The 17,372-nt window shown below is 51.4% G+C and overlaps 1 protein-coding gene across 5 annotated transcripts in view; it reads right to left on the bottom strand.

The window, feature by feature from the left end:
* Positions 1-17,372, bottom strand: part of SEMA5B (semaphorin 5B) — a 133,073-nt gene that overhangs the window by 92,828 nt on the left and 22,873 nt on the right. The window contains exon 1 of one of the 5 annotated variants that reach the window (XM_058295683.2): positions 2,545-3,891. The exons of the other annotated variants lie outside the window; for them this stretch is intronic. The gene's annotated coding sequence lies outside the window, so the exon portion shown is untranslated. Of the gene's footprint in view, positions 1-2,544; positions 3,892-17,372 lie in introns of those variants that run through there. 5 annotated transcript variants of the gene reach the window in all.

Raw genomic sequence — 17,372 nt, 5'->3', positions numbered from 1 at the left:
CAAACTTACCAGCCAGAATTGAGCATCATTAGGAGATAAAATCTGCTGCAAATGGATCATACAAGGCATTTCAAAGCCCAGCAGGCTGATTAGGAGATGATTTGCTGGTTTGTGCCACCTGAAGCACCGCTCTGCTCTATCTCACAAATCAGAATCTGGCCATAATTGCTCTGCACCATGGGGCTTCCTGTAAGTTCCTCTTTTGTGCTAAGGCAGGGAAGCCTGCTCTGAAAACAGGTTTCAGCAGAGTAGATGGGACACATGGGGGAAAGGATTGGCCCCTGCCTACTCCAGGAATGGGGATAGAGGGCACTCCTTGCCATCTTCCCTAACCCACCCCTCTAGACTCACAGCCAGAGAAGAGAAGGAACCAAGGGCTTCACAGGATGCGTGCACACACACAGACGCTTTCCATGCCGCCTCCCGTCCCCAACATTAGAGGTTCTGACACATCTCCTCCTTCATGAAGCCCTTCTGGATTGCTGAAGAGCAAGACCCCATAACCCCGGAGGGATCCCGATAAACAAGAAACCTCAGATGCTTCTTCTCTCCTTGGATACTCTTCCTGAGAGTTACGCTGCCTAAAAGGACAAGGCTTAGTTGAAGCAAGGCGCGGAATCCTCTCGATGGGCTTATTTCTCTATCAGGGCATAATAGGATGTCTGTCTCCCTGGAAGCTCGCCAAGGCAGGGTTCACCTCCACATCAGTCACGTCCATATCAGGAGTCAGAGAGCTGCAAGCAAATACGTGCATGTGTCCACGCACTCATGTGGGTCGTGTGCCCACACCCCAGGTGCTAAACCCAACCCGGCCTCAGTACCACTTTTGGTTTTTGGCCAGGTGCCAGGAGGGAAGGGCTGTGCCCTGCCACAGGACCTCGAGTGGCACAGACGGAGGGCCCCCACCAGCAGCCCCGAGCCTCATTGCCACACTGGCAGTGAGACGACCCGACGATGAGGAGACTAGAGTGTCTCTCCAGCCTAGACTGGGGGTGGGAACTTGATCAAGACCACATGGGCCCAGAGGCCTGCCCTTCCAGGCTGGGGACGGCCACTCTTCACCTGGCCACCCGAGACCCAACCTCATGAGGCCAAAGGAGAGAAGGCAGCAGCAGCAGCCTTAACCGGGGCCAGTGGTTCTCAACCAGGCGACTTCTGCCCTCGTGGGGTCATTTGGCAATGTACTGAGACGTTTCTGGTCGTCACAAATGGGGTGTTGACATTTGGTGGACAGAGGTGAGGGATACTGCTAAATATCCAACAATGCACAGGACAGCCCCGCACAACACCCCCCTTCCCCCGCCAACCCAAAATTATTCAGTCTAAAATGCCAATAGTGCTCAAGTCGAGAAACTCTGATCTCATCACTGCCACCCCCTCTGTGCCGTGACTCCAGATCATAAGAACAGAACTCTCCAATGAGTCAGAATCATGGTCTTCCAGTCCTGCCTTGGATGTCACACAGGTCCCCAGGGATCAGGACGCATGGAGGGAGGGCGGTGCAGAGTCGTCCCCCACAACAGTCCGCTGGAAAGTTGGAGATGGTCCAAAGGGATGTCAGAGGACCCCTGGACCAAGCACATACACTGTCTGGGCCTGAAAGAGATGTAAGCAAAGACTGGATGCTCCTAAGGAGCAGGAAACATGGTCACAGGCCTGCTTGGAATCCTAGAAAGATGGCATCCCCCGGAAACCAGAAGCGAGTTATTGAGGGCACATGCAAGAATATAGGAATTCAGGAAGCACAACTTCACTCAGCATGCGTAAGCCACAACCTTCTTACTTCCAGAGGCAGTCCAAGCTGAAAACCACCATAACCACTGAGGACGAGGGTTAGCTGGGGAGGCAGGGGACAGAGCTATAACACGGAGCCCTTAGACCCCAAGGGCTGGCCCTCTCCAGCCTCACTGTTTCTCATTTTTGCACATCTGAGGTGGAGAGCTACCACTTTTTTGAAAGAAAAAGATAAAAAAGCAGGGCAACATCTCACTAGTTCCAATGCCCTTTGCTGGCAGTGCCGACAGCAGCCCGGCCTTCAGGAGCCCGGCTGCCCACGGGTCTCCAAGGGAGCAAGCACAGGGATCACAGAGCCCTTTCACCGGCCCCGGGAGGCGATGTCCGTCAGGGTGTGCGGAGGTGATAAACCGCCTGGCCAGGGAAAGACGGAGGCAAACCTCACTCTGGTTCCTGACCCTTCCGCTGGAAGGTATTTGGCAGCAAGAGTGCAAATTGCGCACTCCCCGAAGTGCTTGTGAGTAGCAGGCATTCCGGGGCCACCACTCTTATCATTTCCCAGCCAGGGGACTGACAGGGGAGGGCAGCAGTGAAGGATGGAAGGTAGAAGGGGTGGAAAAGGTGTGTAGGATGCCCTCCCTCCTCACACGGGCTGCCCCTGCTCCCCACGTCTTCCTCCCCGCCCCGGCGGCATGAGAACAGGCACGTTAATATCCCATCTCCACAAATAAAAGCAGCAGAGGTGGCCCTCTGCCACTCACAGGGGCACGGCTGGCAACCACAGAAAGGGACTTCGGTCCAAGTACTCACCTACTGGAGGCTCAGCTGCAGGTACTCTATGCCCAGACACCTGTGTGGGGAAATCAGACGGCAGGCAGGAAGAGAGGCAATCCCAGGGAAGCCAGCACCATCGGCCCCATGGCCCATCCGAGCCCGGCTCGCCCAGCACAGTTTTGCCCGCTCCTCACTGCCAGTGCTCAGGACGCCAGCCTGCTGCCAAGGAGCATGCCCGGGGGGCAGCAGGCACGCCTGGCCCCCAGGTTTCCAAAACGGTTGCTCGGGGCTTGCTTTGGGCAGATAGGGGCCGGGACTTGAGTCCCAGCTAGTGTTTCTCAGTCCAGGGCAGTCAAGACGGCTGCTACTGCTCTCAGAAATGAAACATTCCTCTTTAAAAGTCAGCCCAGGCTGCCGTGTGCTCAGGTGGGCTGACAAGAGCACGTCTCCATCCTGCCTGGCAGCTCCGGGCGGCTCGGGCTGGCTGCAGACAGCAGGACACAAGGCAGCAGCCTGCCCAGGAACGGCTCGATTGTCCCTCGCACTGCTGAGCCGGCTCCCAGCACCAGACAAAAGCACTGGAAACTGCTCGCAGCCCCGGCGTGACACACCAATCACCAGCGCCCAGGCTGGCCTCCCACCGAGGGCCAGCTGCCTCTCTCGACTTCCCTCAAAGGTGCCCGAGGATGGTGTAGGATGATTATCCCCAGGGAGTGGACTGCTCATCCCAGAAATACCTCATCTTTGGCTGGACCAGTGAGCAGTGCTGGAATGTCCTGGCTTAGAAAGAGAGAGATCCTGAGAGAGTTTGTGTGAGCCAGAAAGGGCATGTGAGAGGCAGTGTGTATGTGTGTGAGAGTAGGGTGTGTCCAAGTGTGCAAGAAAGAGGTGTGAGAGATTGTGTGTGAAAAAGCGAGGGGTGTGAGAGGCAGCATGTGTGTGTACAAGAGGACATGTGAGAAGAAGTGTGTGTGAGCAGGAGAGTGTGAGAGGCGGTGTGTGTGAGAGAACAGGGTGTGTGCATGTGTGCAAGAAAGAGGTGTGAGAGATTGTGTGTGAAAAAGCGAGGGGTGTGAGAGGCAGCATGTGTGTGTACAAGAGGACATGTGAGAAGAAGTGTGTGTGAGCAGGAGAGTGTGAGAGGCGGTGTGTGTGAGAGAACAGGGTGTGTGCATGTGTGCAAGAAAGGGGTGTGAGTGTGTGTGTGAACAAGTGAGGGGTGTGAGAGGCAGCGTGTATGTGAGAGAGGAAGCAGTGCATATGTGTGCATGTATGCAAGAGAGGGGTGTAAGGCAGCGCCGTGCCTGCGTCTTGCGGGGCTGTCCGTCCCTCTCTGATTTCCATCTGATCTTCCTCTCTCCTGAGTTAGGAGGGCTGGGGAATGGGTGGCGAGAGACTCCCACATTCCGAAGAGGCAGGAGACATCACCGTCGCCTCCTCCCCACCCCCACTGCCACCGGCCCAGAAGGGGTGATAATGCCAGCCCTCAAGCGCCTGCCTCCTCCACAGCTGCTGCTGTCAGCAGTCAGCTCCCTCAGCCTGTAACAACTCTGGGAGAAAAGCATTCCACAAAGGCAGCGGTCCTCCCTTTCTCCAGCCTGGGTCCTCTCCTGCCCCATTTTGGTCACCGCTCCTCCCTCAGCCCCCTGCCCCAATCCCATTCTCCAGAAGATGGAGAGCCCAGAAGCCTCTCCCCACCCTGCTCCCACCTCAGAGCCAGAGTCCCCCTGCAGGAGAAGAGGGTCCTGGGCTGGGGAGGAGGAGAAGCCGGGCAGTCATGGAGCTTCCCATCAGCAGGGGTCTGCTCCTCAAGGAAAGGGGCCCAGGCATCCACAGACCTCCCTTACCTTTACCTCAGCCCCCACCTGAGCCCCATGAAGATATGCCACAGATAATGAAGAGGAGCAGCAGCTCCAGGCTGCCGGCACAATTCATCCCGGTAGAAAGCAGGTCTGCGGACTGGGGTGGCGAGGAGTGGAGATGATTCCACGAGCTCTCATCTCTCCCTCTCTGTAAGATAAACCACCTGTAGATCTGAACATCTCTCTGTTCCATAACCTGAAAAGACCAGGACTCCACCTGTGGCTTTACCATTTCCTCCTCCTTTGGAGGTAATTTTGGCTCACCCTCAGTCTGATCTTCCTCCACCTGTGGAACAGCGGGAGCCCCAGTCTCTTACACTTCCCTGCCTCGCTCGCTTTGTGCTAATGGGTTCGTAGAGAGAAATAGGGCAGAAGGGTAACCAGGGCGAAGGATCTGGGATTGGGATGAGGGATTTGGAGAAAGTCAATGCAAGGCTGTGCCCCCAGGGCCTAAAGGTCAGGAGCTTGGCCATGCGTGAGCTCCGAGGCAGCTGGGTGTCGTGGGGGAACCGCCAAGGCTCAGGGGTTAGAGAGAACCAGGACTTGAATGCTGATCAGTGTGTTAGCAGAGGTGCTTAGCAAGTTGCTAAATCTTTGAGATTCAGTTTCCCCATATGAATAAAGGGGAACATTAATAGCTACTTCATAGGATTGCTATAAAGACTGAATGAGATAAAATACTTAGAGCCCTCCCTCCCCACAGCGCCTGGCAGGCCCTAGGAAATTTCTTCTTCTGTGAAATCCCCAGATACGGTGGCTCCTGCAACGGGGAGGAAGCCTCCAGGTGGGCTAGTTGGAAAAGGAGAAGGGCCCAGCTCTTGAATCTAAGAGGGGTGTTCAGAAGGAGCAAAGCCAGGCGGCGTAAGCCCAGAGGGGAGAGGCTGAGGGGCAATGTGCTGGGAAAGCAAGCCCAGGAGCAGAGGCAGAACATGAAATGTCAAGCCAAGCTGGGAACAGGAACCTGGTAATAGCTGGGGGATTCGTGTGAGGCAAGCAGGGCGTGGGCTATTGGGGGTGGAGAGAAACGGCAGCCCAGGGTTTTCTGGAACAGAATCTGGAGACCATGGCAGAGGGCAGCCAGATCAGCTCCAGCAATCCGAAGCCAGAATGGCCAAATGAGACCTCAGAAGAAGGGTACCTTCTATCAGAAAACCCTCAGTACCCACCAAGAGCCCACTGGGATGCCCACGTGGTCACAACCCAAGAGTCTGGGCCTGGAGACAGACCCTGGGCAGAAGAGGCTGTAATCGTGGAGACGATCGTGGAGGCCCTGAAAGGGGGGCTGCCTGGGCCAGCTATGGCCTGCATTCTATAATTCCCTCTGGCAGAGATAAAGCTGGCACCCAAGCTTGCAAGGGAGTCCAGCTCTGCTGGGCCGTGGGGGGATGGCAGAGCACTGATGAGAAGAGAAGAGGGGTTGACATGTTGACTGTGAATGCTCAGGCCAGCATCTTGGTAAGGAGTGCCCAGTATCATGGAGAGACCCTGGCTGGAAGAGCCAGCAGGTTTGGGTTCTAGTCCCTACTCTGCCAACAACCGGCTGGACTGCTGGCTTTCTCTGGCCCACTGTATCTGTATCTTCCTCTTTGAAATGGGCACAGATTCGTGGTCTTCAAACTTGTTCAACAGCAGAACCCATTCTTCAAATGAAATCTTACCTGGCACATCTATATACCAATCAGACAGAAGCAGAGCTACTCTGGTAATGGGGGCTGGGCCCTGCCCACTCAGCCACCCCACACAGCTATCACAGGAGCTCAGAAGAACCCCAGGTTCCCCAGAACACAGTGAAACGACAGGGCTGGCTACCTCCAAGGGCCTGTTCACCTCTCTGACTCGAAGGCTGTCTATCCCCAGGGAAAGTAAGTAGACACCAGCTTTGATGGGGCACCAGCTGGAAGGCCCAGCATGAGTCCCAGGGGAGGGAGGAGCCCGCCTTCTCTCTGCATCCCCCCCCCACTCGCCTTCAGAGCACCTGTTGGGGCTGCAGGCCCCATACAGAAGCTGCTGGAAGTGGAAGCTGGCCTCCACGGCTGCAGATGACAAAAGGAAGGCCAGCCAAGCCCCGGGCTCCAGGGTGACAAATGTACTACATGGTGAGGCCAGATGGATGCCCCTGCCTTTGGCACCGTGGCTCCCGAGGAAACACTGGGCTGCTTTTCATACCCTGGACGGTTGCAAGCTCCCTCTCTCCCCAGCTCAGCCAAATCATAAATCTAGCCTGCCAGGGGAGCTGGCTGCCCTGACCCCGGCCCTGTGCCTCCCCCGTCTTGGCCTCGCCTCATGCCAAGATGGGGATCCAGGCACGAGCAGCAGAAGGAGGGACCGTGGACCGAGGGCCCTGGCTTCGTTTGAGGCTTTCCAGAATGTTCTTTACCCAAATTTTTCTTTTTTCCTTTCTAGTCCTTTCCTCCTCCTGCCCAGGATTCTGCGGTGGGCCTTTATCACGGCCCCCTCCCACCAGCCTCCTCAGGCCTTCTAGAGTTTTACAACCGACAGAAATCGGGAAGTTCCATGAGACCTGAAAGCCTGAGACAGCCCTGCCGCTGCCCTGGGCCTCTGGCTCGTGCGTGGAGTCGCATTCAGTTCCCCGGCTCTCCTGGACCGTTGTCTCCCAGGCAAAGGCCTTACCTGGACATGCAGAGCCAGCCAGACACAGCCCGCCCCAGGTTCTCTGCCCGCCAGACAGAATACAAACAGCCACTGAGGGAGGACTTTATTTCCTCCTTAGTCCACCTTCAGTTAGTTCTTTCCCACTCCCATCACTCTCCTCTGGCCACATCTCGGGGGAAGAAAATGTTCAGAAAAGGCTCTCCACTGCTTCCCACCCCCAACCCTCCCTGCTTCTTTTCTAGCTTCGGTTCATCCTCCTTTTCTTGTGAATTTAACAGGTGATTTTGCGTGGCATTTTATGGCTTATAAGCTGCTCGTTTTCCCTTCGGAACAACGAGGCGGGGGTTACCATCTCCACTCTGCAGGTGCTGATGCCGTAGCTCACAGTGTCTTCCAGCCCAGCGCGCAGGCCCGTAAGCGGCAGAGCGGAGAGCAGAGCCCAAGCCCCGCAGGGGTCTCGCTATAGCAGCGCCCGCCTTCTCCTCACCTCTCTGCAGCCTCCCTCAATTTCCTCTCCTCGCCTCTATCTTCACCCTCCTCTTTTCTCCCCTTTCTTTCTTCTATCTCCTTCCAATCCTTCCTCTGTCCCGCTCCAAGCTCCTCCTCCAGACCCGCAGGTGGGGACCTCCAGATCCTCTCGCCCGTCCCTGCCTTACAGGGGAGGAGGCTGGGGCCACCATGCCTGGCTGGCGCCCGGGCTTCCCTCAGACCACGTGGGTGTCTGTGGGAGGCTGAGAGGGGTAATGGATTTCTTAAGCCGTCCTGATTTTATTATGTGAAATATTTCTAGGGCAGGACCCAGATAAGGGCTCGCTCGCTCATTCCCTTCCTCTGCAGCAAAGATGCTGCATAATGCCAGCACCCCGTTTCACCTAGAAGGCCAAGGTCAGAGTCTTGTGTCTGTGCAGCCAAAGACACCAGCAGTCAGCCTTTGAGAAGTTCATCAGCTCCTGGCCCTGCCCCAGGCCAGGACACCTCCCTCCCCAGACCACTGCAGACTGGGTTTTCCTCCTTGCCGGTCCATGGAATTGTTTGTCTCCCCGGGACGAAGATCCCCAGCCTCTCTGGGTCACCCATTCTCTTCCTCCCCACTCCCCCTCATAGGGCATCTTCCCTCTTAAGCTGAAACCACAGCCAATCGACAAACACGTGGCTGAGCACTGCAACGTGCCTGGCTGTGTCTCAGCGGCAAGGACAGGGTCTCCCAACAAGTCCCTTAGACGGCGCCTCCCCCGATCCTCTACCAGACTGGGCACCTCCCACGCCAGCCTGATCTTTCTCCCTCCAGGGCACATCCCACAAAGCCACGGCCCAGGGTGGCTTTGCAGACCCTCTCAGAGGGCTTTGAATAGGGAGGCCACAAGGAGCAGCCAGCGGAGGTGCCTGCAGAACGATGGAGCCAGCAGGGAAGAGCCACAGGACAAGGGCTTTGGAATCCAGAAGCTCGGCGCCGGATCCTCTGCTACCACTTGCTAGCTCCTCTGAGGCTCCATTTCTCATCCACGCAATGGGGAAGACAGAAGTTCCAGGATAATCTATTTCACCAGGTGTAGGAGGATTAAACGACAGTGCAGGTGAACGTGTTCTGAAAATGAGCGTCGGGCAGGCTTACTAACACCCAGGTCTTTGCAGAGCTGCCGCCATTCCAGCCCACCCAGCTGGCTTCAAGGCTGCCACCGAGCAGCCTCTGCCGTGTGACCTTTTTCCCAATTCCTGGCTTCCTCTAGTCCCCAAGTTGTAACCTGTGGCTCTACGTTCCCTCTTCCCAGGGGCTCCATTCAGTAAAAACTCACTCCAAGTCCCATCCACTCAGCTCATTAGAAGTGGAGAGGTTTATTTCTGAGGCCTTCATTATCACTTAATTGTGTTCCACTAAAAACTCATTAATTAGCCATTCTAAAGCTGTCAGCACATTTAAATAGATTCATAGACTTACAGACTTAAAAAGTTGTGAGGGAACTTCAGCAAGTCCAAACTGTTAAAACCGCTCATAATATAAATGAGGAAAGTGAGGCCCAGAGAGGTTAACTGACTTCACCAAGGTCACACAGCAGTTTAGCAAGAGAGTTAGGGCAGAAACCCAAGTCACCAGCCCAGGAGCCTTCCTTTGACTATACCACTTTGCCAAAAGGAGAGCAATGCCACCTTCTATCTTCTATCATTTTCCCAAAGAAGTGATTTTAGATTAAGGTATGACCCCAGCTAGAAAAAAACATAAATGTGGAATTTTAAGTAGATTTAAAAAAAAAACCAAAACAGTCTTAAGGATGATGATATATTTACCTGAGCCAGAGAGTGACCAGCTGAAACATACTCATGGGCATTATGCTTCCTGGGAGAGAAGGCATTGAAAACCCTCCCGTGCTGGGGAAAAGGAGACATACAGGCTGGATGAGTGGAGCAAGAGGCTGGCTCTGCGAAGACCACCTGCATCAGGTTAAAAAAGGCAGATTCTTGGCCCCGACCTGGACTCTCTGGGCTGAGGCCCAGGCATCTAGCTCAATTGAGACTGATGCACACTAAAGTTTGGGTGCCATGGGCTAAAGGAGGTTCTAAAAAAGAAAACAACATACATACACAACTAGAGCAGCAGAGAGGAAAAGAGAAAGCGGACTCCCAATAAAAAGGATAGAGGGGTGCCCCCCCCAAAGGATCTAACTGAGCAAGGGCAAGAGGGAGGACCTGGAGTGGGAGCAGAGTCAAGGAGACACAGGTACCCACAGGTAGCTGAGGTCCAGGACAAGCACCTGTACCTGTAGCCGAGGTCCAGGGCCTCGTTGATGAGGCAAGTGTCTGCCAGGACAGCAGTTTCAGCTTACCAAGGGGCAGCTCCGGAGGCCCAGGCAGGAAGCGACCTTAAAAGGCACAATAATAATATCTAACGGGGAGCTGATGTGGCTCAGTGGTTGTGCACCAGCTTCCCACATACAGGATCTCGGGTTAAATCCCCGGCCCCAGCACCTCAAAAATAAATAAATAAATAAATAATAAATAAAAATATTTAAATAATAATAATATTGAAGGCCAATACAGCACTTAATATGCACCAGGCACTGACCCAAACGCTTTATACCTATTAACAAATCTAATCCTATTCAAAATCTGTGAAGAAGGGTCACTATTAGTTTGCCCATGCCACAGATGAGGAAACAGAGGCCAAGAAGCTGAAGGCATAGAGTCAGCAAGTAGCTGAGCAGGAACCCACACCTAGGGACTCAAGCCTGCCCTGACTCCATCACATCACCTCCTTAGAGGATCAAAAACCCGTCACCTGGCCGGGGGTGTACTTCAAGGGGGAAAGCAATGGTACTTTTAGGGGGACGCACCTATGCAGAGAGTTAGTATCCCTGGACTCTGACACCAAATGAAACCTGATGTGCAACTGTGGACAACGGAGGGAACCTTCAGATCTCTCTCTCTTAGTATTCAAAAATGCCAACCCCACTGCATCCGGCTCTTCTTTTCTTACTTCTCTCCCCTTCAAATTTCCCAGGAACCAAAAACCCAAAATGTACTTATAATTGGCTGAAGAATGCCTTCAGACAATATAAGCTCAGTTCACACCCACTCATTCCCTCAAAAAGCCGTGCCTGCCGGCTTCTGTACTCAGCCTCACAGCGAGGAGCGGGCAAGGCACTCAGCTGCAGATAACCCATAAAGCATACAAGAGGCAACGGCATTCCTCAGGTGCCTATTGGGAAACTCACTCCCGGGATAATTCTAAACATTCTACGTGATCAGGTAAATGCTAGATGCTTTGTGTCAAACAAGAGCAATGTAAAACACAATCTTTGCCCTGCAGGAGACAAGATAGGCACACAATGCCATTTTCAAAACAATGTCAAATTAAGTGTTATACCCAATAGCGTCTAAGATGTTTTGAAGTGGAGAGACTAGCTCCATAACTAAAGGCTGTGCATCCTGACATGCGGGGCCATCATTAGAGAGACGCTGGGGAGGCACAGGGACAGAGATCCAAGTGCAGGAAAAAGCAAATGGTTTAAGCCGATGGGGCAACAGGGATTGCATAAGGGAAGAGGCAACCTGAGAGCCTCATCCTTGGGACAGGTGTCATGGGAGGGGGTAGCGGTGGACAAATGTTTATTCATTTAACTCAATGCTTGACATTGAGAAGGAGCCCTTCACATTCTTGAGATCCACAGGAGAAAGCATTCCTTGGGAAGGAGACCGACTTCAGAGCTCCCAACGCCTTTGTGTGGAAAACCATATGAGAACCTGCCCAAGTAAGAAACACCAAAATCTCACAGCTCATTTTTAGCTGCAAAAGTTGCAAAAACAGAGAGAGAGGCAGACTCCGGCTTCTCTTCCATTGGAGAGAGAAACCCAATTTGAAGAATAAGCACCAATTAACTAAATGAGACGCTCAAGCTGTGAATCCTGAAGAGCTTTAGCTCATGGCAATTTGCAATTCTTCAGAGGGAGGGCGTCCATGGGAGACAGAAACAGTCCCCAGTCAGAGGCCTTCTGAAGGCCAGGCTTGCAGAGGCTGATCATTATAAGTTATTTATGTAGCCTAGGGAACATCCAAGCACTTACGTTTAGAAGTACTAAGAAGAGGGGCTCTTTTTGAGCACAGGGTTATTTGTTCCGAAAGAAAATGTCTTGGATGCCATTACAAAATGAAATTTGTTAAGAACAAGTTATAAAATTAAACTTCAGGTTAAATCCTCTGATCCTTGGTTTTCTTACCTATAAGGTGGTGATGACCGCTGTCCTATCCATTTCCTGAGATAAAGATGAGATGGCACCTTGTACGCCGGAAAGCACTACACAAAAATTACTAGCATCGATACTTTGTGGTATAGCTTTAAAATTGCAGTATACCGACAGGGAAAGAGCAACAAATGCGTATAATTGTCAACAAGGGGTGGGGGTGGGGTGGGGAAGCATGCTGAGGATACAGGCAGACTGCTGGGTCTAGGTCAATTTAACAATTTTTTTGAATGCCCTGTAAGTAAAAGGCACTGTGAAAAGCAGTGGGGATAGAAAGATGAATGAGGAACAGTTGCTATCCACCTGGAAAGAAATAAACCCCCACTTCAAAATCAAACCACTAAACTAAACTTCTGAGAAACCAGAAAAGAATAACAAAAAGCCCATGTACTATAAAGCTGTCAGATCTCACTCAGAATGTGGGGCACTATTATTTCCTAATTCAATATGCATCCACTGGTATAATTCTGATTACAAGTTACCAAAATACCCAACTCAATCTAAAGAGCCTTAAATGAAAGAAAATCTAGTACTTCATAGGAATGGAGGTTTAGAGGTTGATGGTTCTTTCTATCTCCCCACTCCGCCAGCTCTGTAATCCCATACCCCTCCACTCTGCCATCCCCAGTAGGCTTCTTCCAGAAGAAAGCTCTGGAAGCTCTATGCTTCCCTGTTTACATCGGCTGGAGAATGACTTCCTGTATTGCTAGTGAGGAAGAACTTGCTCAGAATTCAGCTGGAAACCTCTCCTCACATCCCACGGGTTAAAACTGTGTCATGTGTCCTTTTGTGAGTCAACCACTAGCAAAGGATTGAAGAGCCTGCTCTTACATTAGTCAAACCCACCTCTGTAGGCTGAGCTCAGTCCCAAACTCCATCGCCATTACTCGCGGGAAAGCTATGGAAGGCATGATGGGAACTTAACTACAAGATGCCCTACCCAGGTATGGAACCAATACCCACTTTCTAAGCCCACATAATAAACACAAATTTTAAGTGAAGAAAAATTTGCTTTGGCAGGTACATTGTGTCTAGCAAGAAGGGACATCAGTCAGCAAGAAGCACAACTGGAAAAACTAAAAAGCAGGCACAAAACCTCAAAACCTCAGGGGGACATTTGGTATAAGCAAATAGTCCCATAAGCTCCACTGAATTATAGCCCGGTACATTAATTAGTGCTCCTAACATACCTTTGGGACATCAAGAAAAGGTTACATTCATGCTTGCCTTACTCTGTTTAAGAAGGCAGGGACGCATGTAATACATTTTTTAGAGACGCACAAACACAGTGGCTAACATTTTAAAAGTGTTGTTGCTTAAAGGCACAAATCTTTAACTAGTTAGAACACTTTGAAATTTGGAATGACCCAGCCCCGGCTTCTCTGGAGTACTGAAATTCAGTGTGCAGACTGCAAATACAATACACCGATCTGTCACGGCTGGCCTCCCCCCAGGCTTCTCTCTCTGATGGAAATTGATTGCACCTCATCCCCTGGCTGGGTGGCTGATTGCCACGGCAAACAAATTGTCGGCATTTATATTACCATGTTGCTGTACTAGAACATTCTGACTCCCAGGCTCACCTAGATCAGGTCAGAATCCCCAGGAGGGGGACCCAGTCCTGGGGCTTTTCTTAAAGTTCTCCTAGTAAATTTGATCATCAGCCAGCGCAGACTTCACACCACCTCTCCTGAGACTCCAGAATACCTCATAGGAAAAGGCCCCTGAATGGGAGAGCCAAGGCCTGGTGGAGCTTTAGGAGGTCATCTCTTCTGGAAAGCCAGCAGGAAAAGCAGAGAAAAGAGCAGCAGCTCTGGGCACTCCCCCACTTCAGGGAACAAAAACAATTTTGCTTCTACCTCCCCAGCAACGAGGAACAAATCCCAACAGGACCTGACATACCACATCCTTCAGGTACCACAACCAACGCCCGGTTTGGATCCAACTGCTTCCCCACTCAGTCTCCTCCTGCCCATAGCCTGGCCCCGGCCCCACTCTCTGACAGCTGCAGAGTCCTGGGGGAGGAGGAGGCAATGGTAGCTTGTCCGACACGATCCTTCCCAGCCAGGAAGGACATTCTTTGTCACCTATTAAGTGATGCCACTCCCAGTTTCTACTCTACAAGTTCCTTTTGTAATTGACTCCCCACCATCTTGTCTCACTCTTCAGAGATGCTGTTCATTTCATGTCTAGCCCCAATCCCTCTCATTACAGCCGGCTGAGGGGTGCGTGGCTTGGAGTAGGGAATGAATAGCAATTCAGGACTCTTTTGCCACCAAATATAACTCCTAGGGACCAAAGGGTGGCTGGCTTGAGTGGTTGGCTTATACTCTTCACCTTTTTCCAAGCAAGGGAGACAGTGACCCCTGAATCCTTCCAACCTGGAAGACCCGGCTCCCAGAGCCCCACCCTGCACTGCAAGGCCACCTGGTCCTGCTGACCAGCCCTCAGCCTCTGACTTTCTGCCTCCACCTCCTCAACTCCGGCAACTGTTCATCACCAGGCTCTGTGTGGCAGGGATTCTGAGTTTGGCTGTTCCTTGGAAGGCTCTTCTCGTCCTGGCTCCACCAAGCATCCTGTGTGACCTTGGGGATGTACTGCAACCTCTTTGAGCCTCAGCTTCCTCTTTTGGGAAGGAAAACGTTCATCTTGGCTTGTCTCCCCAGTTCCCATGAGGCACAAAACAAACAACCCATGTGAACGTGGTCTATCAACCAGAAAGTACTGTCCACTCATGAAGGATCACGACCCCCTGGGCTCGGAGCATTTCTAGACGGTAGAAGTGTTCTGTTCATCTTTGTGTCTCCAGTGTCTGGTGCTGGCGAAGGTCTCCTGGGGATGGCTGGTGGGTGGTACATGAACTGGATGAGGAGAGGATGGCAGAGGAGGATGGGGAGCGACTAACAAGTCAGGAGGTGAAAGTGGAGAAAGTCAGGAAGAGAGGAACAAATGCCCCCCACTTCTTAGCACCCTCCAATCTCCAGGGACTAACGGTGTCCAGAAACACTGCCCTATTCCCACTGATTAGACAGGTAACTTTTAAAAGTCATTCCAGCTCCAAATAGAAAAGGATGCTAGTAAAGCTTTTCCATGTCAATTTAAATAAAATATTGAGCACACTCAACCTTTAAACTGCAAGGGAAAATCCCTTTTATTAACGGCCCTCTAAGGTGCAGGGCTTGGCTGGCACTGCACTGAATGATGAGACTGGGAGTTCAGAGACTTGGAAGCTGGAGGCAGGGGCTTGGGGAACAGCCCTTTTCCTCACTCCATGTTGCTGTAGTTTCCAGGAGGAACTGGGCCTGAGAGGGCAGAGAGGGAAGGAATGGCAAGTGCACCTTTTCAAGCCAAGGGGAGACTTGGTCCTCCAAGCTGAGAGGCCTCCAGACCTGACAGCTCACCGGACAACCCTCCCCGCCGCAGCTCGGTTCTGCCCCACACGCAGCCCAGCCCTGCTTCCGCACGCCTATTCTCAAACCAGAAACGCCGTCTCTTAGAACATAGGAAGGGCCGCTGCTTTTTGCCACAAACCAACCCTCCTACTATAGCCTCCCAATTCAGCTGCATTTTCACATATTTCCGCCTCCCTTTGCATCCCTGGGCCTGAACTGTAATGGAATAATTGGAGCCAGATATAAAGGAGAACTTCCCACCCAGAAAAGCACGCGGCATTAGGGGGTGGAGATTTTTAGACATAAAAGAACACTCCCACAGTGTTCCCTTCACCCTCTGAGCATGGGGACAAACTGGCAACCAGCAGACTCTACCCCCAGACTCAGATCTTGCTCTGCCGCCCCCCGCCCCACATTTCCTGCTCCGGGGCAGGGTCTTGCTTCCAGGAGCAGAGGACGGCCAAGGGCTCTGTGGGCAGTGCCTGGAACTCTCTCTAACACAGCCGAGCCTGGCCATCCCTTCCCTCTCCAGGCTTCCGCCCCTCCTGGTAGAACACAGCCAGATCAGAGGTGGGAGGCGCTTCTTGGGTCCCTCCACTCTCACTCCAGAGCTACACGACATCTGCTAACCGCTTCTCAACCTGAAGCCTCCATTCTTCCCCTTACAGACACCAGGTCAAGTAGGAATCCAATTCCACAAACGTTCAGTCCGTGCCAGGCAACAGGCTAGACTAAGGAAAGATATACAGAATGTTAATCCACTGTCAAATTATAGTTTTCAAACTACTCTCATACAAATATAGAATGAGCATGTGTCAAAGACTTATTTAACTCATGGATGAGGGATGGTTCAAAGGAGAATTTGAAGAAGAGAGGTTTATGTAATCAGTCAGGTACGGTATGCAGAAATAAGTTTGTCAAGTACAGACAAACTGGTTTCCTACAAGGAAATAAAATCATAACTTTGTGGGTTATCTTTTTTACTGGAACAGAAATAGTTTGCACCTCTACTGGGCAAAAACCACTTGCAACTTATTCATCTATATGTTAACATCTGCCTTCATGAAGTCTGGCCCCTAATCAATAATAATAGAAAGTCAAACAAAAGTACATTCCCCTAGGAAATGAAATAATCTTCGGGTGGATCTTTTAGGTTTAAGTGCAATATTGCCAGGCATGCAGGCATCCTTTTGCCTTATTTCCAAGTTTTCAGACTTTTCCTCAACACCTTGATCGTTGCCCTCAGGGGGCAAATACCTGGTGAGGCAAGACCTGCACAAGCAATAGATTTAAACAATCCTAGAAGAACTCTTATTTTGTTAGGCCTGACAATAGTGTGGTGTTTATGTGCAAAGTAAATAAATCAATCAAGCCTTATCAACTGAGATGCATACCAAAATACCTATAGATAAAATTTCATATCTGGGATTTGTTTTAAATACATTACAAGAAACAAAAGTCGGGGAGAAGTAGCTGAAACAAGATGGGCAAAATATTGATCACCGTTGAAGCACAATCAGGGGTACATAGGAATTCACGTCTTACGTTCTCTGCTTTGGGGTATGTATTAAAATATTGTCAAGCTAAAAGTTAAAACAAAATGACCTCCTACCACAAGTTTATTTTCTCACACTTATATAACTTGCTTAGTAATTGTGTTCATCGTTTTCGTTTTTCCTCCAACTCCCTCATTAGAATGTGAGCTCGATGGGGGCAGTTTCTTGTCAGTTCTTTGCCCTCCCAAGCCCTAGAAGAGCATACAGCACATACAGGTACAAAGGAAGCATTTGTCACAGGATTATTCGGAGGAAGCCCCACTTGCACCAGGTGTGGCTTGATCTGGCCTTGATGGCTGCATGGGATCAGAATAGGACAGGAGGGGAGCGAGGCCTTCCTGTGCCAAGAAGAGGGAAGGTGTGGGGTGGCACAGGAGGAAGCCAGCAAAGGAGAGGACGGTGGGGGGGTTTTGGTAGTTTGGTGAGTTTCTTCAGTCAATTCAACCATACTTAAGTACACGATAGCATTAATTAGATTCACGTTGTTTTGAATCACTACTATCACCACTATTTCCAATTTTTTTCATTGCCCCAAAAAGACACTCCATACCCATTAAGCAATAAGAACCAATTCCCTCCTCCCCACACCAACCCCAACCCCGGGTTACCTCTAGTCTACTTCGTCTCAATGAGTTTGCCTGTTCTCAATAATTCATACAAGTGGGATCATACAATATTTGTCCTTTTATGAAAGAAGGAGTGGATTT

Source organism: Dasypus novemcinctus, chromosome 4, assembly GCF_030445035.2.
Source record: "Dasypus novemcinctus isolate mDasNov1 chromosome 4, mDasNov1.1.hap2, whole genome shotgun sequence".
Classification (NCBI taxonomy): Eukaryota; Metazoa; Chordata; class Mammalia; order Cingulata; family Dasypodidae; genus Dasypus; species Dasypus novemcinctus.
This window is presented reverse-complemented; position numbering and strand designations above follow the sequence as displayed.